Genomic DNA, 23,580 nt, shown 5'->3' with positions numbered 1-23,580 from the left:
ATTAAATCCCTGGGGTAGCAGGTGGCTGGGATGCAGGAAGGAAACTCTTTAATTTCCTTTCTCCTGCTCACAAGACAGAGATGGGTTAAAACAGGTCTCTGAGTCTCCCTGTTTATCCCAGGGCTGCAAGTTTTCCCTGTTCTTTGAGCAACTTTCTCTTAGCCATAGAAGAGGATTCCTGCCTTGCTCCCATCGTTATTCCTGATAGGTCAAGTGAGATGGTAATTCCGGTGGGCCAGCCAATGGAGAGGCTGTTACTAGGCTGTCAGAGGGCCTGGAGATGCAGCGTGCACAGAGCGGCTATTGTGTTCTCCGGGGAATGATTGCAAAGTGTGGGCAGCAAAGCTTCACAACAGACACATTTCTCTCATCCTTCTCAGATACAGCAATTGGACCGGGCCCCCTCAGCAGCAGTCTCGTGTTTGCTTGGCACTGAGGGCTTTGCACCTGCTGGCCCTAGTCCTGACTCCAGAGCCCCAAGGCACGTCCACTGGCCTCCTGTCGCCACTCCTGTGTGTTCCGTACCTTCCTCTCCCCTCCAGTAGCCACCGATGGGTGATGGTTCTGCTGTGATGGAACAAATATTTGGGCTCTGGTTTGAGGATGTGGAGCTCTGAGGACTAGAGGGAGCAGGGCAGGTTCTGGGTGCAGAGGGGAGTTGGTGCCGCCGCTGTAGGGAATGGGTCAGCTTTAGGCTGAACCACTGCTACGGGCCAAGGGCGAAGATGCCCCAGATTACTTCTTCCAAACAAAGAGTCCCATCTCAGAGATGCAATTCCGCTTAACAGTGCACATAACCTCTCCACACCCAAAGCAAACCCTGCCTGTTGGCATCCAGATGTGTCAGCCTCCTTGTTTCCCTGAGCTGACCCTGCTGCTAAGCCTCTTCAGAACAGTGTTTTCCTTGGGTCCCTAGGGACTCTCTTTCCATTGCAGAACTTAAGTCATTTCTGTGCCATTTTCAGCCCATGCTTTCTACTGGTCGCCGCTGAGAGGGGTGGGGCTTGGCGCTGTCAGAAAATGATCAATAGTCCATGCTGTAGTACCTTCCCTAGGCTGATTAGTTACATCTCCACAGCCTGGGAACTAACTACCTCTCTGGTTTCTATAAGGCTCATAACCGCCAGTTTCTAGCACCCAAGAGAGTATGCTGCTAATCTGTGACCTGAGCATGACGCTGTGCCCCTCTGCTGGCGGGAGCCAGCAAATCCTGTTTTGTAGTCTGACCCAAAGTTGGGCATATACAAATGTAATTTGAGGATTAACAGGTTCTTGTCCCAAGATCAGGCCCAGTTAGATTATTGTAAAATTAACATACAATTTGGGAACCCCGAGGTGCACAGGTACAACACTCACACCGTAGGGACTCTTTATATAGATAAATCTATGATAAAGATTTATTAATAATTTATACACACACTCAAACTCAACAAGGCAGAGAGAGATAATACAGAAAGTACATTGGGACTGCCATTCTTCCACCCTGGAATGTTAACTATTATCTTTCTCATCACCATCACCGTCCTCCTCTTCCCTGGTGGCTATCATTCTTGCCCCTCCCAAGGTCTACATCTCGCTGCTTGCTGCCCATGGGATGTTACTTTTATAGTAGGTTATGCTGACGTTACCATGTCCAATGCATATTCAATAGAAATCCTTATTTGTATTTCCTCCCCTTAAGGTGTCCGTTTTCTATAGGTTAGTATATATATGATGTTACCCTATTAGCATACACCTCAATTTGTTGCCATGGGCGCCTTTGTGGTTGGATGTTCTGTCCGGAACCTTCCAGATGCTGGTGTCAGCTCTGTTCTATGGGTGGCTGATGTTGGTATTCTAGACAAAATTCCCCCTCTACTTTCATGCATGCTACTTGCAGTTCCCTATAACTTATGAGTTACTTGCCTTTATCTACACCAAAAGTTATAGGCCTCAAGCCTCACGGTCTACTAAAGCAAAATCTTTAGGATAAAAGCCTGTAGGTTCCTTGCATTACTACTAAATATAATAAAGCAGAATAACAAAGCAATGAATATAATACAGGTAAGTTGGCCCACTGGGCTACAGTTTGAATTTTGCAGAAAGAGGATTGGCTTCTGACAAGAAGAGCGTAGTGCTTAGGTTGTGTTTATGCCTTCTTCCCCTCAGCTGTGGGGGATCTCTATGTGAGGATGCCTCTCTGAAGGAGCTAACAGGTGAGGGAAGGAACCTGAAACCCAGACAAAGCTAAAGGAGTTCCTGCTGCACCTTGCAAGCAAATTGTCTGGGCTTATTTATAGATGCAAATAGGGTTCTCAGCTCTCTGATAGGTTTCAGATTGGAAGCTGTGTTAGTCTGTATCAGCAAAAACAACGATGAGTCCTTGTGGCACCTTAGAGACTAACAAATTTATTTGGGCATAAGCTTTCGTGGGCTAAAATAATATATATTCTATAATATATCATCAGATGCATGGAGTGGAAAATACAGTAAGCAGAATATATATTATAGCACATGAAAAGATGGGCGTTGCCTTGCCAAGTGCGGGGTCAGTGCTAACAAGCCAATTCAATTAAGGTGGAAGTGGCCTATTCTCAACAGTTGAGAAAAAGGGGTGAATACCAAGGGAGGGAAAATTACTTTTTGTAGTGACCCATCCATTCCCAGTCTTTATTCAGGCCTAATCTGATGGAGTCCAATTTGCAAATTAATTCCAGTTCTACGGTTTCTCGTTGGAATCGGGACCCATCCTCGGCTCTAGGGTGACCAGACAGCAAGTTTGAAAAATCAGGACTGGGGTTGGGAGGTAATAGGAGCCTCTATAAGAAAAAGACCCAAAAATCGGGACTGTCCCTATAAAATCGGGACATCTGGTCTCCTGACTCAAGTCTGTGATGTTACCCTGCTGCCCCAGGCTGGAAACCGTAAACAAGCTCTTCCCACTGCGACAAAATGGACACAGGACTCTGGAGTCCTAGAAGCAGGCCTTGGCTGGGCAAAAGCCTGGGATCAGGGTGTGGCCAGCTTAGTCCTGCAGAGCAGGGGCTCTCAATCTTTCCAGATGACTGTACCCCTTTCAGGACTCTGGTTTGTCTTGCGTGCCTCCTGAGTTTCACCTCACTTAAAATCTACTTGCTTACAAAATCTGACCCAAAAATACAGAAGTGTCACAGCCCACTCTTACTGAAAAACTACTTAGGTTTTCATTTTTACCATGTCATTATAAAATAAATCAATTGGAATATAAATATTGCACTTACATGTCGGTGTATAGCATACAGAGCAGTATAAACAAGTCATCTGTGTGAAATTTTAGATTGTCCTGACTTTGCTAATGCTTTTTATGTAGCCTGTTGTAAAACTAGGCAAATCTCTAGATGAGTCGATGGACCCCCAGGCGTGCGTTGACAACCACTGCTGCAGAGGGCAGCTTGCCCTTTAAACCGGAAAGGTGCATGCTGTCCAGCTATCTCCTGCAGGCACAGTAATATTATTGCTAATTGTGGACTAAGTGCTGCAAGCCTGTGCTGCACTGCAACTGACTCAGGTATTTGTAAGTGCCTCAGTGTTGGGCAGGATGTTACTGTGAGACATGTTTCCTCTTGCTTCATCATGGCCATGGCAGCTCGTGGGGAGCAGGCCTTTGGTTTTCACTAGATAGCAGCCAGGTTTATGAACCCCACCCCTTTCTAGACAAGCAGTAATCATGCTAGTCTGACCCTCCTGAGGCACCCAGCTGGGAGCTAGGCTCCCATGTCCATCCCAGACTCGTTCCTACACACTGTGCTTTCCCATCCCTCCTGAAACTTAGTACAAGGCTCTGTAAATCTGAACAAACTGGGTCCTTGTGTGTGGCCAGAAATGGCCTTGCTCCTTGCCTCTCAAACAGGGGTCCCAGGGGATTCAGGCTGCGTGATGTTACTCAGAAAGCCCTTCTGGGAGGATGAGATTGCTCCCAGCACCACCACACCCCCAGGGAGCTGAGCTGAAGGATTTTCATACGTGACACAGACTCCCCACGGTGCCCTCACGGGAGTGACTGTGGCCTGTGACTCTAGTAGGCTGTCCCAGCAGCCTGTTCTGAGTCCATTCTTCTCTCCTCCCAGTCATGCCATCACTGATTGCAATGGCTCCTTCTCCGCAAGCCCACTGAAAGCTGCCTAGGAGCTCAGTTCTGCTCAATAAATGTATCTGCTCTGGGCCACTGGAGTAATTGTTGGAGGAGAGATGCGATTCCCTTTGCAGAGAATGGGAGGAATTCTGAGCTGCTGGCCCTGGAGTTAGTCACCCTCTTTTGTGTTCCGTTTTCCTAGCAGCCTCTGGAGAGACCTCAGTCCTTCGGGAGGACATTGTCTCTCTCTTGTTTCTTCTCTCGTTAGCATCAACGATTCCCTCAAACTTTATAATGTTATGATGAAGGCTAAATGAAGGAGCAATTAAATGCCCCTTTGTAACTGATAGAAGCCACTGCCCAAGGCATGGGCCAACATGGCAGGGCCTGAACAAGAAGCTAAGGGGTTTCCCTGGATACTGATTGCAAGTGCAGAGGCTGCGGCATTGTTTCTGTGATAGAAAGAGAGACAGACACATTAGGAAGCCTAGAGATGATGAGGTAGAGTCGTAGTGATGAGCGTGGAAGCTGGGATTCTTTTGGGCCCGGTATTCGCTGGAAAGGCAGCATGGGATTCTGAGCAAGGAAACCCCTTGCTGCCGTGTGTTCCTACTGTGTCCAGGAAAAAAGGACTTGATGTCTATGCTTTGTAACTAAACAGGATGGCACCAAAGAAATATCTGACTCATATAATCTGTTTCTCCTCCTAATGGAAACAACTCAGCAAGGCCCAGGATATTGGCTGACTGCTGGGGCCAAGAGGCAGCAATAGGAAAAGAGCCAAGGTAAGATTTTGTTCCTGCAGAGACCGACTTCTGGAAGGAGTCAGGTGTGCAAAGGTGGTGGATCATTTTCTTCCAATGAAATGAGGAACTTGCTCCTAATAGCAACGAGCTGAAACTTGCTCACAGGAACCATAGAGTTCAGAGCTTTCTTGTCCCTTTCAAGCCTGAAAATTATGCTTTTGCAGGGCATTTGGTTCATGCATTTTAACTACTGACTATGCCAGTCTTTTGGCTTAGGTGGACAATGATTGTTACTCCCGCGTGGCTCCCTCCATAGGAAGGGGCTACTTGTTCCCATTGGAAAAGGCCCAGTCATGGCAGCAAATTCCCTTTGAGAAATACATTTTAATTTTCCATCTGGAATCGGTGGCTGGTTCAGGCCTGTAAAGTCTCTTCCGCACCAATACCTAGCAACGATTTCTGAAGCTGTGTGCAGCCAGCAGGGCTACCCCTTCTGCAGAACTTAGGCGCACAGCTTGTCTCTCCTGAGTATTCATTGTTACATTTCCCCTTAACTCCCAGCACAGCTTTTCTTGAGAGAATTTACAAGTGCTGGATTCACAGCCCTGGGGCCACAAGTCCTCTGTCTGTTCACACTTCAGGGGCTGAATGATGAATGAATGATTTTATCTAAGTCTCACAGCTGTTGGAAGGCAGGGGTGTGGGGGGGTGGGGGTGGAGGGGGATGGATGGATCCTGCTAGTGGAAACTGCAGTCTCGGGTTTTTACTGGCTTCATACAGAGTGGAATGGTGGCCGCCTTTGGTTGCAGTTGTGCATATTCTGAAAGGACAAAAGGCAGTTTTTCTGCTGATGAAATCTCCCCCCGGTCTTGGCCCGTGTCCCGCTCCCTCTTGGCTCATGCAGAGTCCTGGTTTTATTGGTGAAAATGAAGGTGAACGAGGAGTTTGTGTTTTAGCAACATAGGCAAAAGAGGGGAAATCCCAGCAAACTTCCGGAATTCCTGCAGAATTTCAGGCTGTCCTAACTGCTGCCCGTGTCCCCAAATACTTCAGTGTTAACTGACACTAGTTAATCCCATGCCTCTCTGGGGTGCTGCTTCCCTTTAGAGAGGAGAGAGCTGCTTGCACAGATGGAGAGGTCTCCAGGTATGGGATGTGTGAAGTGGGAGGGGACTGGTACCTTTTTGGAGTACAGGTGTGAGGTTTCCAGCTCTTGGAGGAGCAGGACTTGCCCGAATTAGCATTGGAGGGGGCCCTTTCCCCAGAAAATTGGTCAGATTTGTGCCTGTCAACTGAAACAGAACAGGGATCTGTAGCAATGTGTGGGGCTGGTGCCTCCCGCCCACCCCACTAAACAAAATATACGGGGAGTCCTCTCCACTGCGCCATTCAGCTGAGTTATAGGAGAGTTCATCCTGCCACATGAACTTCCTGCTGGCTCCTCTCCCCGCTGTTTCCCAGGGGGTTAGGTATGTTCAAATGATCCTGCTCCCTTTCCGTGTCAACAGCAAAGCTCCCACTGGCTTCAGTGGGAGTCAGACTGGGTCCCACCTTTGCGGTTGCTATATCAGGTCCACATTTCTGCACTGAGCTTAGAACCTGTCCCTCCCTCTTGCTATGAGACAGGCACTTTGTATTTAGCTTTTCCCAGGTCTGCTACTTATTGCCATTGTTACTGTTTCCTCTGTGAGCACCGTCAGCAAACCTGGCACTGCAAACGCACTCGTGGGCACTGGGCAGGGAGTGCCGTGCGGAGGCAGCAGCTGAGGAGGAAAGACCAAGGGGAAGAGCCTCCCCAATCCATACCTGTCAGGCTGCGCAACCCCGTTCACAGAAGGCCTCATTAAACGGCGCTGTTCTGCGTGATCCCGGCTAAGTAACGGTGACACGGCTGGTTACTTAGGGTGATTAGTTCTGGGCAGGCAGTTTAACTTTATCAGCTCAGCCCAGATTAAGATTGTGCCTAATAACCCTAAGTGGCTGGCATGCGGCCCGCCTGACAACAGGTCTGAGTGTCTAGCGCTCTTCCGGTGCTGCAGTATGTGAGACGCCACTGGCCCGCCTTCCCCTCCACGCTGGCATAAGGCGTCCCTCTGCTGCTGGAAGCCAGAGGCAAAGCCCTGTGGCAGAGAATGGGGTCCCTCTGACCCTGGAAGGCTGGTTATGTGACATTGCTGCCCTGAGGAGCCTGCTGCCGCAGGCGGGAGAGATTTGCCTGCACCCTCTCCACCTCCACTAACACTGTCAGCGTTGGGCAGGTTGAGCCACCAGCGTGTGGGCAGGCTCTACTCAGGCTCCAGCCTGGCCCAGGGCACACCTTGCTGTTCCAGTACTGTGTCCTCTGCGTCCCACCGCCGGTGCCATCAATCCTGGCCTACTCTAGCTCTTGCTACGTCAACCCTGGCTCTTCATTGCAGAGCCTGCCGAGCATGGAATTCAGGCTGTCAGCACTGGGATCTCTCTCCCTCGGGCTTCCTTTTCCTGCCAGCCACATCCTGTCATCTCACATGGCCACCGAGTGACCCCAACTCCCCCTGGGCTGCTTTCCTGCTGTCCCATCAGCAGCAGTGCCATGAGACGCCACAGTTCCTTCTGCTTGGCAGGATTGAGGGGAGCGATCCCGGTGTGCTCTGGGTTGCAGCTGAGACGTTGGCCTTCTCAGGTCCTCTGGGGTTGGCTAGGGCAGCATGCTGGCGCTGCCAGCTGCTTGTTATGAGCTGCCGCTGCTCTTCCAGCCTGCCCTAAACCCATGTTAGCATAAGCCTCAAGGCTGATGCTGACAGGTACCCTGGCTGGCTGTCAGGATGTGGCAGGGACCTGCTATTACACAGACACATCATTTTAATTCGCCGCAGATCCGTGGTAGTAGGATCTGAGCAATACTGTGCATCCCCCTGCCCCTCCCACTGACCCACTCACCTCTGGCCAGTGTCTGGGCACCAGCTGAGCCAGGGGCAGCCTGCTTCAGTGTCTGAAACGACTTTATTTGGAATGAACAACCACAGAGCTGCCATTTTAAAACTATACATCATGGCGCATAAGAAAAGCTTCACAATAGGATTTGTCTTAAAGACCAGTTGAACTGCTTTGGATTAAAGCAGATTGTAAACCCATTCTGGGGCTCGCTTGCCAGTGGATTTAGGAATCTTTGTGTTACCCAGGCTTTATTCCTGGTGGTGAAATTCTTCCATCAGAACTGTGCGTGGGTCTCTGCTCCAGTGTCTGACTCCCTTATTCCCTGTACCTTCCAGAGGCAGCGCGAAACCCCCTCCGACATCCCCATTTGTCCCGCGTGCTGACAGCCATGTCTCTGATGGCAGTGCCACCAAGGCTGCAGGGCTGCCCCCAGGGGCTTGATTCCTGCTTGCCGACTCCATGGAGCCCTGGGAAAGGTCCTTTGCCTGCCCAAGCCCTCGCAGAGTGCGGGCCGTTTTGAGAGCGGGCTAGAGGGCTGAAATGCTGAAGCTGCGCTGAAACCTGTCCGAGTGCGTGGGCACTGATGCCAGGTCACCCCAACCCCTTCAGCATGAAACTCTGTGGCCTGCCAGACTGGCCTCTTCTGGCCTTAAAGTCTCCAAGTCTTCCTCCAGAAATCTCCCGCTGGCTCTGTACCATTATCTCAAGAGTATCTGGGCCCCTGAATGCTGGGGCATTTACTGAGCTGGTAGGTGGGCTGGTGCCGTACAGCCCAGGGGGTAGCCCGGATGGGTCTGAGTTGCAGGCGAGAGCCCCAGCCCTGGGACACAGATGTCGCTACATGACCTAGACTTGTTCAGATTACAAGAGTTGCTGTGTGACCTAAACTTCCTGGGAAGTTCACCGCCTGCCCCACGGCTCTGACAGGGATGGGCCAGCCCAGGGATAACGAGAATAACCAGAGTCAAAGCAAGCATGAATTTTGCCAGAGATCAAACCTCCTGCTTCAGGGCTTCAATCAGTCTCTAGCTACGAGGGAGTAGGAGGTTTCCTGCCCCTACCTCTGAAGCACCTGGTGTTGGCCATTTTACAGGTGGAATTCTGGGCTAGATGGGCCACAGGTCTGCTCCTTCCTGGCAGTGCCTGTGCGCCTCTCTCTAGCCCTTTGGGTGCTGGCATCCTCCAGCGTGCTTGGCCTCTGCTCTTTGTGCCGGTATCTTTCCTGACTTCCTCCCAAGCTGCTTTAAGTGGGTAAAAGCTTGTTTTCTTCTCCTCCTCCAGATCTAATGTGACAGCAAAGCCTGGCTGCCTCCTGAGCAGCCCATAGGCTGGGCTGGGGACCGGGCCAAGAGAATTGCATTCTAGCAAGTTACCTGGGCGCCTCCATGGAATCTACTCACTGAAGAGATTTCCACCAGAGGCTGGGGGGCCCTGATTCCTACTGCATCTTGCAGACACAAGAGCTGCGTTTTCCCAGAGCGTTAGCTAGCCCACTTCCTTGCTTGTTACTAGCTAATCGCCACTGTCCAGACAGTGGCACAAGCAGTTGTTTATTCTTGGGCAATTGCTCTGTGGCTCCTGGTTCCTGGCAGGAGAAGGTCATGGGCTGGGAGGAAAGAGGGATGGAGGGAGATGAAAGGGACAGATGGAGAAAGGAAGGAGGCCTGATGTGAATTGACCCTCTTAAGGAGCTGGTTTCATTATTTACTTAACTATTACTTTGGCAGCAGGTAGATCCCTCCGAGTATTTCCTGAGCTCCACCACCCCGTCTGCTTTGGTAGCTGTATTCAGGGCAGGCACATCCCAGTCTGGCCAAGTAACGAGACTCCGTTTGTATCTGCTTTGCGTTGCCAGAGCGCCTTTCATCCTAGCAACACAAAGCACTGTACAAACCACAGTCCCTTTTCCAGCAGTATAAAACTCTTGGATCCCTTTGGGCTGGAAGGAATTATGCCAGTGGGGTAGCAGAACAGTCCGGTGGAATCGGGACTGTTATTCAGGAGATCTAGGTTCTAGTCGCGTTTCAGCAGTTGACTCCCTGTGTGACTTGGGCCAGTCACTCTAGGCTTCAGTTTCCCCATTTGTACATGGGCTGTTGGTGCTAACCCCCCTGACGGGCATGGAGCTCTGTGAATGGAAAGTGCTACATATAAAGTGCCTGTTGTATTTATTGACTACTCGATGAAGGTCATTCCAGATGAGCCTGTCTTATAGCCTGGTTCCCTGCTCTCTCTGTTGCTAAGTCTCACAGATGGTCACTCTTTGTGCAGTGCCCACAACAAGGGGCAGGAGCTATTATTTTTACAGTTCTTAACTTTAACTTTTTCCATGTTTTGCTTCCATCTGAGTAACCCTGCGATGATCTCACCTCCCTCCCCATCCCTCGCTCCCTGCTCTTCATCCCGTCTGAGTTTAGATCGTTCACTGTTGGCAGCTGGGGCTGTGTTATTTTGCATCTGCCCAGCACACCACTGGGGCCATAGAATACAGGGTGATAAAGTCAAGAGGACCCTCAGGAAAGCCCCGTTCTGAATGGGTCGGTGCTGGCTTTGTGTATCTGAGCTGAACATGGAAATTTTAGGGGTGCTGCCTCCCCTGAACACACTTAGTCCTCTGGCAGGAGGGGATTCTGTCCTGGGACATAGGGGAAACCTGTGAGATCCACCAGAGCCTTTCGTAATGAGCAAAGCGCTTTCCGCAACTCTGTCGCTGTCCCAGTGCTTACTCCTCTCTCCGTCTGCTCCTGGCCTGGCTGACGCAGCTCTGGGGCCTCTTCTGGCCTCTGTTGTTCTGCTTTGCCTGTCTCTGCCAGGCTCAACTCCCTTCCAGCAGCCTGGCTCTTCACCTCACCTTCCCTAGTCGCAGACGCTGGACCGTCTCACTAGTAGCTGAAACCAATCAGTCGCTTCCACTTCTTCACCCCGTCTCTCCTGGAGACCAGCTGTCTGGGGTCTCAGACCGGGGCAGCTGCAGCCTCAGGATTGGTTTCTCTGCCCTGGCCAGAAATGACAGCATGTGCCTAGGTGGTTCCAGCAGCCCTTTGCTGGGAGATAGCGAGAGATTCATCGAGGTGGTGACAGTCTGATTACAATGAGTCTCCTGTGCATTCAGGGGTCCCATGAGATGATGAATTGGAGCAAAGCTTCTGGTTATGGAGGGTGTTCATCGAGGGTTTGGTTAGAGGCCCATTGTTATGGGCCATTCTTCCTTGTCGTTTTCCAAGCGACATGTGGGCGAGTGAGTGTAACCCAGACTGAATGTCTTTGGAAGTAGCATTTCTCCCGTTGAAGGGCAGAGATGTGGTGTGGGGGTGGACGTCTCAAAGCCTGGAGCTGGGGGAAAGGGGACAGAGTAGACCCATGGAGACATGCTCCCCTTTGCAGAGCCAGCTTTGTGTATTGCCCGGCACAAGTGGATTCATATGGAGAGCTTGTTGCTGTTAGTGGGACAGCTTCATTGATAAGCCTTTGTCTTTAGTGCTTTTCACCTGAGGATCTCACAGCTCTTTACAAACCCTGATGAGCTGAGCCTCCCAGCAAGGTAGGTAAGGGATATGCCACTGAATTAAAGTCACCTCTGTGGCGTAACACAGAAGCTGTTTGACGGTGCACAACATCACTGTGTGATGGTTCATGACAGGCAGTGAAGACTCCTGCATCCAGTAGAAGTGAAAAGGGATTTAGGTCAGCAGGATGTAATCACCTGAGCTGGAACTTGGCAAGGATGCTGGCACTGCGTCCACTTTCACATTGCAGCCTGAGCCACGTTTGACCACGGCTGACTGGCCACGTCCCTTTGCAATAAGGATGTCCATGTCTCGTTCTCTCTGGGCTCCTTTGTGTTCCTTAACCTGTGAGTAAATACAGATTCTCTGTACTGAGCTGTGGTTCCCACTGCTCTGCGACCCATTGATAAAATCATAGAATCATAGAATATCAGGGTTGGAAGGGACCCCTGAAGGTCATCTAGTCCAACCCCCTGCTCGAAGCAGGACCAATTCCCAGTTAAATCATCCCAGCCAGGGCTTTGTCAAGCCTGACCTTAAAAACCTCTAAGGAAGGAGATTCTACCACCTCCCTAGGTAACGCATTCCAGTGTTTCACCACCCTCTTAGTGAAAAAGTTTTTCCTAATATCCAATCTAAACCTCCCCCACTGCAACTTGAGACCATTACTCCTCGTTCTGTCATCTGCTACCATTGAGAACAGTCTAGAGCCAAATCTCCATCTAGAGCCAAAATCTCCATGTTAGGGAAGGTTTGCAGCTTTGGCCCATTGCTGTGTTTGAGATTATTGGACATTTTTGGAGCTGGGGCCCAGAGTGGCAGGTCAAAGGGAAATCCAAGCCACGGTCAAGTTGCGTGTACCCCGTGTGAAGCTGGCAGGAAGAGAGAGGCTGTAATGCACTTGGTTAGGTGCTAAATACAAACCTGCCCTGAACGCAGCAGCGCTGCCATCTGTACAAACAGCAGCCCTGTGTGCTCCGACGCACTGCGGCTCACCGAGCTCCGTGCCAGCAGTTCCCCCTGGGAGTTGGAAAGGACTTCTCTGCTCTGCTCCTCTCGGCCTCTTACTTCAAAATGTTTGAAAAACAGTTTTTCAGCCTGCAGTCAGATATTTCCTCCACCATCAGCTTGAGAGGAGAAGAAACGTATTTGTTTGTCTTGTTGGCAGAGGGGTGGGAGAGGAGCAGGGAGCTGATGTCTTGTTGGCCCAGGGGTGGGAGAGGAGCAGGGAGCTGATGTCTGGGTTTTGGAACCCTGCCATGTATGAACCCTGGGCAGTTCTGCATGCGAGCTGGTATTGCTCTCCCTGGGGAGGTTCACCCAGAAGACACTCAGTGTTCCTTAATGCCACTCTTCTAGTTGCACAACCTCTGGGTTTGCCACAAGCTGGAGAGAGACCTTGTGGGACTGTCTCTACAGGAGGTGGATTCCCTTTGAGTCCATGTTACTGTTCTGGGACTGGCTTCCCCCATGGAATAATTAGATCAACATTTGATACATCCTCTTAGAATTCTTAAACCTCAACTTAAACCTTCTGTAGAAAAACCTTAGATTTAGACTGCTGGCTTAACCCTTAAATCACTGGCTTTCCCCAGACTGCCAGCAAATGAATCCTTAGCATGCCAATCTCTTGATTTTGCAGCCTCTAAAGGATTAATGGAAATACAGCATGAATTCCAATTCCACTCACTCTGGTTGTTAGTCTGTATTGTAAATTGCAGTCTGACTCCGCTGATATTCAAAGCTTAGTTTCAGTGCACAGGAAATCTTGCTGCTTTTGAGGTGGTGAGATGCTTGTGGGCTGATGAGTTGACAAAGGTCCAGGAGACCTGGGAGGAGTTTTTAGAAATGATGCATATGAGGAAGAGCCATGCAAATACTCATTATAGTCTAGGACTGTATAACAGATATACCAGATTCCAGACAGCCGTTTCCTTTCCCTTCTCCTTTACTGCCATTCTTTCCATTTCAGAGAGTCCCTTTAGATCTGTTCCTACTGTTCCCATATTGTTTGTTTCTATGATGATTATCCATGCACATGTGTATATAAAACTCTCATAAACAGGATAAATTGCACGCGAATGGAGGCCCTACCGCTCCCTTGGAAGTTACATGGTCCCTCTTTCTCTCTGTTCTGTGTAACATGCTTTCAAAGGAAGCGTCTGGCCTTTCTCTCAGCCAAACGGAGCCTGGACATCTAGGCAGAGTGCCCAGGAGGCTAGTGGTCTCTGGAAGATACAAACCCAGATCCAGCTAACCAGCGAAGAGCTACTGGCTGCCACATCCCTATGCAGAGTCATATTTTTGCAGAAACTCTCCTCAACTGAAGAATCAGGCACCTACAGGTGACCCTAAAATACAAAACCAGACTAAAAGAGCCCCCAGTTCCCAGGAGCCACTCACTGCACAGCTCGGAAGCTGAGTTGTATCAGGGGCGGGTTTAGTGGGTTTCAGTGGATGCAGCAGCTCGGTAGGTTGGACCAGGGGAAGGACAGATTACCTGGATGGATTTGAATAATTCTCCTGTCTGAAGGCTCCTTGCCTCTGACTGCCTTCCCCAGTCCACGCTGGGCAAGGAGGGGGAGCGGCATCCAACACAGCGCATCTCCCCCAGACTGGCATTGTCGCAACCTCCAGCACTTCGTTCACACCTCAGGGTAATTCTGTCTGCCCCAAAGGTCCTGCTGCCTGGTAACTGAAACTCTGTGACCTCCCGCACGCACCGGGTGAGAAACAGAAGGTGCCGGGCTGTGCCAGGGAAGAAGGAGACACGCAACTCCAGCTAAGGCCACGTGCCCCTCTCAAACACATCCACGTGCCTCGGGGGCAGTGCTGTCTGCTCACTGAGCCCTGAGCCAGCAGTGCCTAGCTGTGGAGTTTGGCTGAGAAGAGCCACCCTGGTGCATTCACACAGGACTCTCTGCGGAGAACCAGAGATGTCAGGGACGGGAAGGGCCCCTCCAGTCCATTTCCCAGTGGCCAAGGGGATATTTCCTAGGGCTTTGCAGTGTTACGGTCCCAGTGACCAGGCATAGGCCCTGCCCCCAGGTCTGAGAGTGATTTAACCATCCCTCTCCCTACCTCAGCCTCCCCGTGTGGCAGCTAAACACAGGCTGTCTGTGCAGCAGCAGTGGGAGGGTGACATGGCTTTCCAGAGCGGGGTGTGGTTCTGTGGCATCCTTCCTCGCACGCCAGCCTGAGTCTGGGAGCTCGGATGAGGCTTGGTTTTCCCATGTGCTGTTCTGGGGAGAAGGGAAGGCAGCAGGTGCCAGTGAGACGGCCCTTTAGCGGAGGGGCTGGGGCCTGTTCGTCCAGGAGAATAAAACAGATAGCTCTGCTCTCAGCACGGAAGCGCTGGCCTGTCTGAAATGAGGAACTCGGGGGCTGTGCTGAGCACCATGCAGCTCGGCTAGCCCCTGGCACTCTGCAGCGGAACGGCGCTCACTCCGCCGGTTGCCTGAGCGGCCAGTCTCGCCACGGAGAGGCTGGAGCCTTTGCAAAGGCGAAGCGCTGAGCGGGCTGCTGATGGCACTAGCTGGAGCCGGGTGCAGTGTGGGCAGGTGCCAGGGACGGTGGGTGAGGCGCCAGGCACTGCACAGCCTCAGCCGAGGAACGCGCCTGCAGGCTGCGACTCAGCCGCGTCAAGCGGGCTTGTATTAAGCATTCCATTTGCTTGGGGCTAAATGGGAGGACGAAACCACGGGGCAGCTTCCGCTGTGTCGGGGGCAGGCCGGTGCGGGGGCTGCGGCATCCCAGGGGGATGGTGCAACCCTAGAGCATCAGGCCATGCGTTCGGGCAGCTGGTGCTCAGGCACCCTGTGTGAGCTGGGAAAGTGGAATCCTTGTAGAAGGCAGCTTACAAGGAGCTGATCTGGGATTTGCAGTGCAATGATCTTCCTGTCTCCCCCGGGGGAGCACCAGGGGTTTGGTGTGCAAAGCCTGAGGGGTGTGTGAGTCCCTGTCAAACAGCTGGGGGCACTCGCCTGGCCGCTTCTTTGAAGCAGGTGGCAAAAGCCAGCCCAGAAACTATGCTGCTGCTCTCGTGGTCCGTGACTGGTGCTGACGGGGGGGAGGGCCCGCTGCTCGGGTTCTGCCGTGATGCCAGCTGGCTGTCCTGCTGTCTGGACCAATACCTCCACCTGTTCCATGGGAATCCCGCTTCCTGGTGCTCCTGGCAGGAAGGTCTGGTCTCTGCAGGGAGGCTCCATGCGTTGCTGATACAGGACATAGCTGGATGGGGCTGGCCAGCTAAATGGGAGCAGCTCACCTGAGCCTAGCACTGGGTCTGGGGAGGAAGATCTGGTCCTTCCCACTTGTGACCCTGGTGCCCAGGAGCCCTGACTGGAAGTAGGATTTAATATAGGTCTAGCTTCATGCTCAGTCTTGCTGTGGGCCCAGGGTGGGCAAGCCCTGCTGTCACCAGCTTTACTGTCTCTAACAGCTGACTCCTTCGTGACCTTGTTCCTCGGGGAGAAATGGTCTTCAGTATCTTGCAGCTCTTCGAGAAAAGTCCAGTGTTCCCATCCCCAGGCGGGAGCAGTTCCAGCCCCTGAGCTGTGTCTCCTGGATACTCTTTCTCTCCCGCCCGTAACCCCCGTCACTTCCTCGGGCAGATCCCCAGCGCTGAGGCAGAGGTGGCAGGAGAGTGCCCAGCATTGCATTCCCAGACACCCGTCTCTGTCTGCGATAAATAAGGGTTTCCCATTCATCTTCCACAGACTGCTGCCTTGACCAACTGCCCCCGCCCTCCCCTGCCTCTCCCAGGGAGGCTTGTCTCCTCTAGGCCTGTCTTCTAGTCCCAGACCTAGCAAAGCTGGATGCATTTGAGCAGTCCCACTGGGCTCCATGGGGTGACTGTGTGCACCACCTTACTCCCCTGTGGACGTGTTTGCAGGATCGGAGCGGGGACTGTAAGCGCCTTGGGGCAGGGACTGGCTTTATTTGTGGCTTGTGATCTTGGAGCTTGTAGGTGGGACTTAACGTATTGTTAGTAATAGTAAAGCCTGGCCATTGTTCTCCCTCTCTGACGCATGCCTCTGTGGCTCCTTTTGGAGCTGCCTGAGCTTGGTGTCTCTTCTGAGGTCACAACCTCCCTTTGCTGCCTTCCTCCCCAGGTCTGTCACCCAGCAGAGCTGCACGGGGAGCCGTGGCTCAGTTCCTGCTGCTTAGTTCTTGTGTTCCCAGGCGCAGTCTGAGATAAACACATTTCCTCAGTGCACTGTTGTGTCTGCATCTCCCAGCTCCGCTTCCTCCTTCCTGACGTGTTCGGCTTGGAAACTCTCCTCCTGCTCCTTTGCAGCTCCTACTCAGTGCCCTGGATCAAATGGAGCAGGAAAGACCCCATCCCTACAGCTTCCTTCATGAGTGGGTGAGTGCTGGGCTCTTCCTCAGGGCTGGAAACAGAATAGTGGCAGCTCTCCTCCCGAGGAGGAGACAGGATCTGCCCTCGCTGCTGGGGCTGACACTTGGCTGCCTCTGCCACGTTTGTATAACAATACAAACTGCAAACCACGCTGAATAAGAAGCTGCTACTGCCTTATTCCCTGCAAAGCCTCCACTGAGGGAGGTTCTGTGGGAAAGGGACGCAACTGGAGAAACTCAGGGCACAGTACCGAGTCCCCAAAACAGTTTTGAAAAAAGTCTCTCTCTGCTGGCTTCGTAAACCCACCCAATGATCTCATTGCTATGGGGGTGCTTCACAGGGGAGCTGCAGCCTCCTGGAGCTTGGAGCGCCTTCTGGAAAAGGTTTGTGAAAGGAGGGTTTCTGTTTTGTCTTGGTGAGTGACCGAAATGCCTGCCTGCCTGTACTTCCCTGCAGCCCTTCTCTAACTGGGGCCCAGGACCAGTACAGCAGCAGGGAGTTGCTTTTAGCACAAGAGCTACCTAGATGGTATCAGATAAAATTTCCGGGGACCCTTCCCTGGACCCTACGCTTGGGTTCCATCCCCGTCTGATTTATCTGTAAAGATTCATCATGCCTAAAAGCAGAGTGTGTTTGCTCTCTAAACGAGCGTCCGAAGGATGAGTTGGGTACTAGCCATGGGTAATAATCCAGGATTTGAATCTCAGAGGACAAATCTCTGTGGAGGATCTGTAAAGAACGGTCATTACTTGAAAATGTCTGACAGTCACAAATGCCCAGTGCGTCTGTCTGTCCTACAGGAGACCAATCCTGTGTAGTCCAAGACACGCTGCTGCCCTGGGCGGTTTCCAGCAGCAAAGGCTGCTCACTGAGAGGTGGTCGTGTTGTTGTGTGTTTGGAAATCTCCTTGCCCTGGTCCCAGGGTGCGGGGTTGAGTGAGCTCCCGGGTCTGGGCTGCGCACTGCCCCGGGGCTGAGCTGGCAGTGTCATTGCATAGATAGCCCGTGGCATTCTTGGAGTGGGTTATAGCGAAGCTCTGTGACTTCTGCCAGGCGCGCCAGTGGGGTGACCTGCTCTGGGCAGTGGAGCATTGTTAACCACTGACCAGCAGCTGTAAGGTGGCACCTTTCCTGGCACAGTGCCAGGCTGCAGCTTGGAGGGGTCAGTGCTGCTGCTTAGCCCCTTGGTGTGTTCTGGGGAGTTGAGCACAAACTCAGACTCCCCCACACTCCCAGGAGTTGATGGACCTAGCGCGCTTCATTGGTCAGAGCGGCCTTTTGAGTCCCATGAAGCTTTACGCATGTGCCCTCAGTCCTAGCCCTGACCAGTCCGCAGCTGTGCCGGGCACCCTGACTGCTGCTGCGATCTCGCTGGGCTGTCTCTGCTCCCGCACAGAGGCCAGGCCTCCCTGCTCTGGGAGAGCAGAAGGGGTAACTGGGGGAAGGGGTAGATCTGGAACAGAGCTGGAGCACCTGGCTGTGCGACCATCATCCTTGCCACCTAACGGACTGGCAGGGACAGAGATCTGCCTAGGGTGTTTCTAAGGCCTCTGACCTCGGGATCTACCTGCTGGTCTACACCCTTCAGCAAGATCAGATTTCTACAGGGGACTCTGCAGCTGGGGTGTGGGGGGAGCAGAGACACGCATTGAAATGAACCAGAGCACAGTAAGGATGAGGTCTCTGCCCACCCCAGTGCACAGAAACCGTCCTCTTGAGGCAGGTGGCAGGGACGCAACCCCTGCCTGACTCGGCAGCAAACCCGAGTGAGGGGGCAGGCACGTCTGACAGTAGATGTTGGTGGCAGAGCAGAAGGACTAGGCTAACCGAGGCAGAGGGCAGAGCACAAACCCCAAGCAAAGATGAGTGGCTGTGTAGAGATTAGTGACAATGTGCAGAAAGGGACGATAGACCAAATGCAGAGGCTTTCCTGAAGACACAGGCATAGGGCCCCCTTCGCCCTTCTTGAAGTTGCTGGTCAAGATACCCACTTTCCCTTGGAAGAGGGCACTCACTGCTCCTTAGCTCCCAGCCTGCCACTTGGATACAACCTCCACCTAGAACGGAATTCTGAGCGGGAAAGCTGGTTGCGAAGCCGCTGGCAGGGGAGATTGTGGGGCGCGAGGAGAATGTTGGGGGCTAGGCCTCGCACTGCGGAGTAGGTGAATGGAGCACTAAGCCCAGAGATGGGGCTAAAAGGAGAAGGCGTCAATACTTCATCTCACTCCTTAAATGGGAGCCCGTTTGGCCACGGTCAGGGCTCTAAGTGGAGAGGAGCTGTGGCGTGTCAGTCCTTGCAAAACAGCAGCAGACGTAATCGGCTGCTTGGCCTGACGCTGCCTGTGGACCGAGGATAATGGCCTTTTAAACGCTCTTTGTTTATGGTATCTCGTCTCTGTATAATCAGGGGCTTAGTGTTGTAGCCAGTAAAGTCTCTGAAGTCAGTCAGCAATGAATTCTGAGGGTTATAAGCTGAATCATGCTCCAGTACCAAAGAGCGCCGCAGAGGGACCGACCTGGTGCAGCCTGTCAGCCCATTGCCATGTTGATCAAATTTTGCCACTTGGCTTCAATTTTCTGCATGTTGCCAATCTTGGAGGCTCAGAGCGAAAGATGGATTAATCTCTGCCCTATGAATTTGGGGAGGGTTGTTTTTCCCCAGTTACTGCATTGACAACAGTTGCCTTTGGAGCACAGTCCAGGAGCTGCAATCTGGACTCACTTCTGGGTATTGGGTGGTATGAAAGTACCCTGTGCTACAGTGATGGACAGAGATGAAGGTTTGGGAAGGCACAGGCTGCAGTTATACCTAATTAGCTGAGAACTCCCATCCTGTCGGCTCCCTGCTGGAAGTCAGGCTCAGTCCCACTAGCACAAATCTATCCCTGAAGTTATAACTGTCCAGGTTTGGGGATCAGGGTTTCTTCAGGTATGTTGGCAACAAGAAGAAAGCCAAGGAAAGTGTGGGCCCCTTACTGAATGAGGGAGGCAACCTAGTGACAGAGGATGTGGAAAAAGCTAATGTACTCAATGCTTTTTTTGCCTCTGTTTTCACTAACAAGGTCAGCTCCCAGACTGCTGCGCTGGGCATCACAAAATGGGGAAGAGATGGCCAGCCCTCTGTGGAGATAGAGGTGGTTAGGGACTATTTAGAAAAGCTGGACGTGCACAAGTCCATGGGGCCGGACGAGTTGCATCCGAGAGTGCTGAAGGAATTGGCGGCTGTGATTGCAGAGCCATTGGCCATTATCTTTGAAAACTCGTGGCGAACCGGGGAAGTCCCGGATGACTGGAAAAAGGCTAATGTAGTGCCAATCTTTAAAAAAGGGAAGAAGGAGGATCCTGGGAACTACAGGCCAGTCAGCCTCACCTCAGTCCCTGGAAAAATCATGGAGCAGGTCCTCAAAGAATCAATCTTGAAGTACTTGCATGAGAGGAAAGTGATCAGGAACAGCCAGCATGGATTCACCAAGGGAAGGTCATGCCTGACTAATCTAATCGCCTTTTATCATGAGATTACTGGTTCTGTGGATGAAGGGAAAGCAGTGGATGTATTGTTTCTTGACTTTAGCAAAGCTTTTGACACGGTCTCCCACAGTATTCTTGTCAGCAAGTTAAGGAAGTATGGGCTGGATGAATGCACTATAGGGTGGGTAGAAAGCTGGCTAGATTGTCGGGCTCAACGGGTAGTGATCAATGGCTCCATGTCTAGTTGGCAGCCGGTGTCAAGTGGAGTGCCCCAGGGGTCGGTCCTGGGGCCGGTTTTGTTCAATATCTTCATAAATGATCTGGAGGATGGTGTGGATTGCACTCTCAGCAAATTTGCGGACGATACTAAACTGGGAGGAGTGGTAGATACGCTGGAGGGGAGGGATAGGATACAGAAGGACCTAGACAAATTGGAGGATTGGGCCAAAAGAAATCTGATGAGGTTCAATAAGGATAAGTGCAGGGTCCTGCACTTAGGACGGAAGAACCCAATGCACCGCTACAGACTAGGGACCGAATGGCTAGGCAGCAGTTCTGCGGAAAAGGACCTAGGGGTGACAGTGGACGAGAAGCTGGATATGAGTCAGCAGTGTGCCCTTGTTGCCAAGAAGGCCAATGGCATTTTGGGATGTATAAGTAGGGGCATAGCGAGCAGATCGAGGGACGTGATCGTCCCCCTCTATTCGACATTGGTGAGGCCTCATCTGGAGTACTGTGTCCAGTTTTGGGCCCCACACTACAAGAAGGATGTGGATAAATTGGAGAGAGTCCAGCGAAGGGCAACAAAAATGATTAGGGGTCTAGAACACATGACTTATGAGGAGAGGCTGAGGGAGCTGGGATTGTTTAGCCTGCAGAAGAGAAGAATGAGGGGGGATTTGATAGCTGCTTTCAACTACCTGAAAGGGGGTTCCAAAGAGGATGGCTCTAGACTGTTCTCAATGGTAGCAGATGACAGAACGAGGAGTAATGGCCTCAAATTGCAGTGGGGGAGGTTTAGATTGGATATTAGGAAAAACTTTTTCACTAAGAGGGTGGTGAAACACTGGAATGCGTTGCCTAGGGAGGTGGTGGAATCTCCTTCCTTGGAAGTTTTTAAGGTCAGGCTTGACAAAGCCCTGGCTGGGATGATTTAACTGGGAATTGGTCCTGCTTCGAGCAGGGGGTTGGACTAGATGACCTTCAGGGGTCCCTTCCAACCCTGATATTCTATGATTCTATGATTCTATGATCACTTGTGCTTTGTGGACACTTTCTGGTCCACCTCAGTAGCTAAAGGCAGCTCAGAATCCTTACGTTGAGCTCCAAATACAGGAGCAGCCGACCGAGTTGTTTCAAGTTTCTGGAGGGTCTCCAGTGTCATTTATCGGGTTGGGAAGTGGCACTTCATAAGGCAGGATAATAGTTTCCATTGCTCCTGCCCCACTTTGCAAACTGCTTGGTGATGAGGAACAGAGCTCCCCGACAGGTGTACTCGTGCGTCTGGTTCCTTTTCTCCCCCTTCCTTCAGCTGCCCCCACCCCCTCCCTCTTGAAAATAAATGGCGTAAGCCTACACTTTCTAATGTGCCCACGAGTGTGGGTGCCTCTGGCCGTGGGCCCTTAGGAAGCGTGTGGGTGTGTAACTGTTACACGTTGTTCCAGTCAGCCAGTTCAGGGAGGTTTGCTGCTGCAGCTCCGCTCTTCCGACAACGTTCCCTGTGGGTTTCTGCTCCCTTCCTCCCAGTTCTGAGCAGTGACCAACGAGAAGCATAAGGTGCTTCCCATGCTGGGTTCTAGCTCCATTGTGTGAAGCACTCCCCCCAGGACTGCACCCAGTGTGGGCGCCCCCACTGCTGAGGGCGTGGGTCGCTGGGTTTGGCCACAGTGAACAGAGCCAGGCTCTGCTGGAACTAGTTTGCAAACGGTGGTCTAACCTCGGCCTATGTTTAAAGCCATTCTGCCTAGTCACTGCAGCACAGAGCCACGGGAGCTGGGCTTCACAGCACAGTCTCTCTCCAGCAGAGATCTGCTGTCCACAGGGGAGCAGTGTGACCCTTGGGGCTGGCTGGCTCCAGGGACCGTGACCTTGGGGGTCACCAGCTCTAATCCAGACTGGGAATGACTGCACAGCACTGCCCATTGGCTGTCCCTTCCACCCCGCTCTGTGATGGCTAACTTCCTCCTCCTTCTTCTCCAGATGATCGGACTCTAACAGAGGACAAGGTTCTGCGCTGCCAAAACCCTGACTGCATTGACAAGAGGCGGGCTCTCAAGGTACTATGGCTGGGGTGTGTGGGTGGGTGTGTTGGGGGGTTTTATTGGGGATTTGGGGGGGTTCCCCGGGAGGCAGGGAATATTTCTAGCTCAGAGCTGCCTTGATGCTCCATAACTATTAAAGTGGGTGCTAAAGACACAGCTGGCTATCTGGCCTCATCTCCCATCCCCAGCATAAGAGCTGTTCGTGCCCCTCCTGGGCGAGGTGGGCTGAGGGTGGAGTCACAGGCCACACAAGCATTTGGATTGAGGTGGGCACCTATGCCTGCGGCCGGCGTTCCCATTCCCAGAGATGGTGACGACACCGCCGGTTCCGTCTGGATGAATGGCTCCCAGGAGCTAGCAAAGCCCAGCCATCTTATCAGGAAGAGGTTTCTCCACGGAGATTTAGGGCTGCCAGATCATTCAGTGGCTTCTTACGGAGCTTAAGTGTTCTTGGCAGCGTGACAGAGGGAAGTGTCTGTCTCTATAACCAGTGAGTGCAAAGAGGAGTCTGGGGAGACAGCACTTACCACCCTTTCCCACCCCCTCTCCCTGCCTTGCAAACCAGGATGTCAGTGAGTTTTATGTGAGCCCCATTATGTCACTTTGTTCTTCCTTGTGGCCCTTGCCAACAGAATCGCGTTTCCAGACAGTCACAGGAGCCGGGCACTGGCAGCTGGCAAATGAGTCATTTCAAATGGGCTATTGAGTTTCTTTGGCTCCTTGTCTGAGGATCCTCTCTGGCTGGAGCCAGAGGGGCCCACAGAATGTTCGCACCGGGGCCGGCTGTCATTTTCCTTTTGCTTTCGCTTTTAAGGTGCCTTCTCTAAAATTGGTGATGGAGCTGTTTGACCCCATGTGAGTAGCTGGGTCTGAGTGCAGAGCCAGGGATCCTAGAGAAAGTGGAAAATACAGTAGCTCCAGGGTATCTGCTGCTGTACTTACCTGCTGAGACCCACGTCTCCCTGGCAGCTGTCTGATGCCGACTCATGTGACACGTCTCTCTGCCATGGCAGCATGTGCGGGAGAATGGGGTGGAGCAGGTGCATGAGACAAGTACCCTGAGGTCACACGGCTTGCCTCAGCCCAGCCTGAGTGTCTGGCAACAGCTGGACTCTCTCTCTCTGCTCCTGGGGCCCCTGCTGCAATGAGAGAGAAACTGCCTCAAACCATAAAACTGGTGTAGTGCTCTGGTATGGGCCACTGGCACCGCATCCACATGTGAGCAGGGACA

The 23,580-nt window shown here is 52.2% G+C and overlaps 1 protein-coding gene across 2 annotated transcripts in view; it reads left to right on the top strand.

Moving 5' to 3' along the window:
• Positions 1-16,476: 16,476 nt before the first annotated feature.
• The window catches only part of PLEKHG5 (pleckstrin homology and RhoGEF domain containing G5), a 72,111-nt gene continuing 65,007 nt past the window's right edge, over positions 16,477-23,580 (top strand). The window contains exons 1-2 of one of the 2 annotated variants that reach the window (XM_077837357.1): positions 16,477-16,627; positions 22,288-22,364. The gene's annotated coding sequence lies outside the window, so the exon portion shown is untranslated. Of the gene's footprint in view, positions 16,628-16,813; positions 17,005-22,287; positions 22,365-23,580 lie in introns of those variants that run through there. The other variant, XM_077837358.1, reaches the window with a different exon arrangement.

Source organism: Eretmochelys imbricata, chromosome 18 (genome assembly GCF_965152235.1).
Source record: "Eretmochelys imbricata isolate rEreImb1 chromosome 18, rEreImb1.hap1, whole genome shotgun sequence".
In the NCBI taxonomy this organism is placed as follows: domain Eukaryota; kingdom Metazoa; phylum Chordata; order Testudines; family Cheloniidae; genus Eretmochelys; species Eretmochelys imbricata.
Note: the sequence above shows the minus strand (reverse complement) of the source record. Positions and strands in the feature narration are given on the sequence as shown.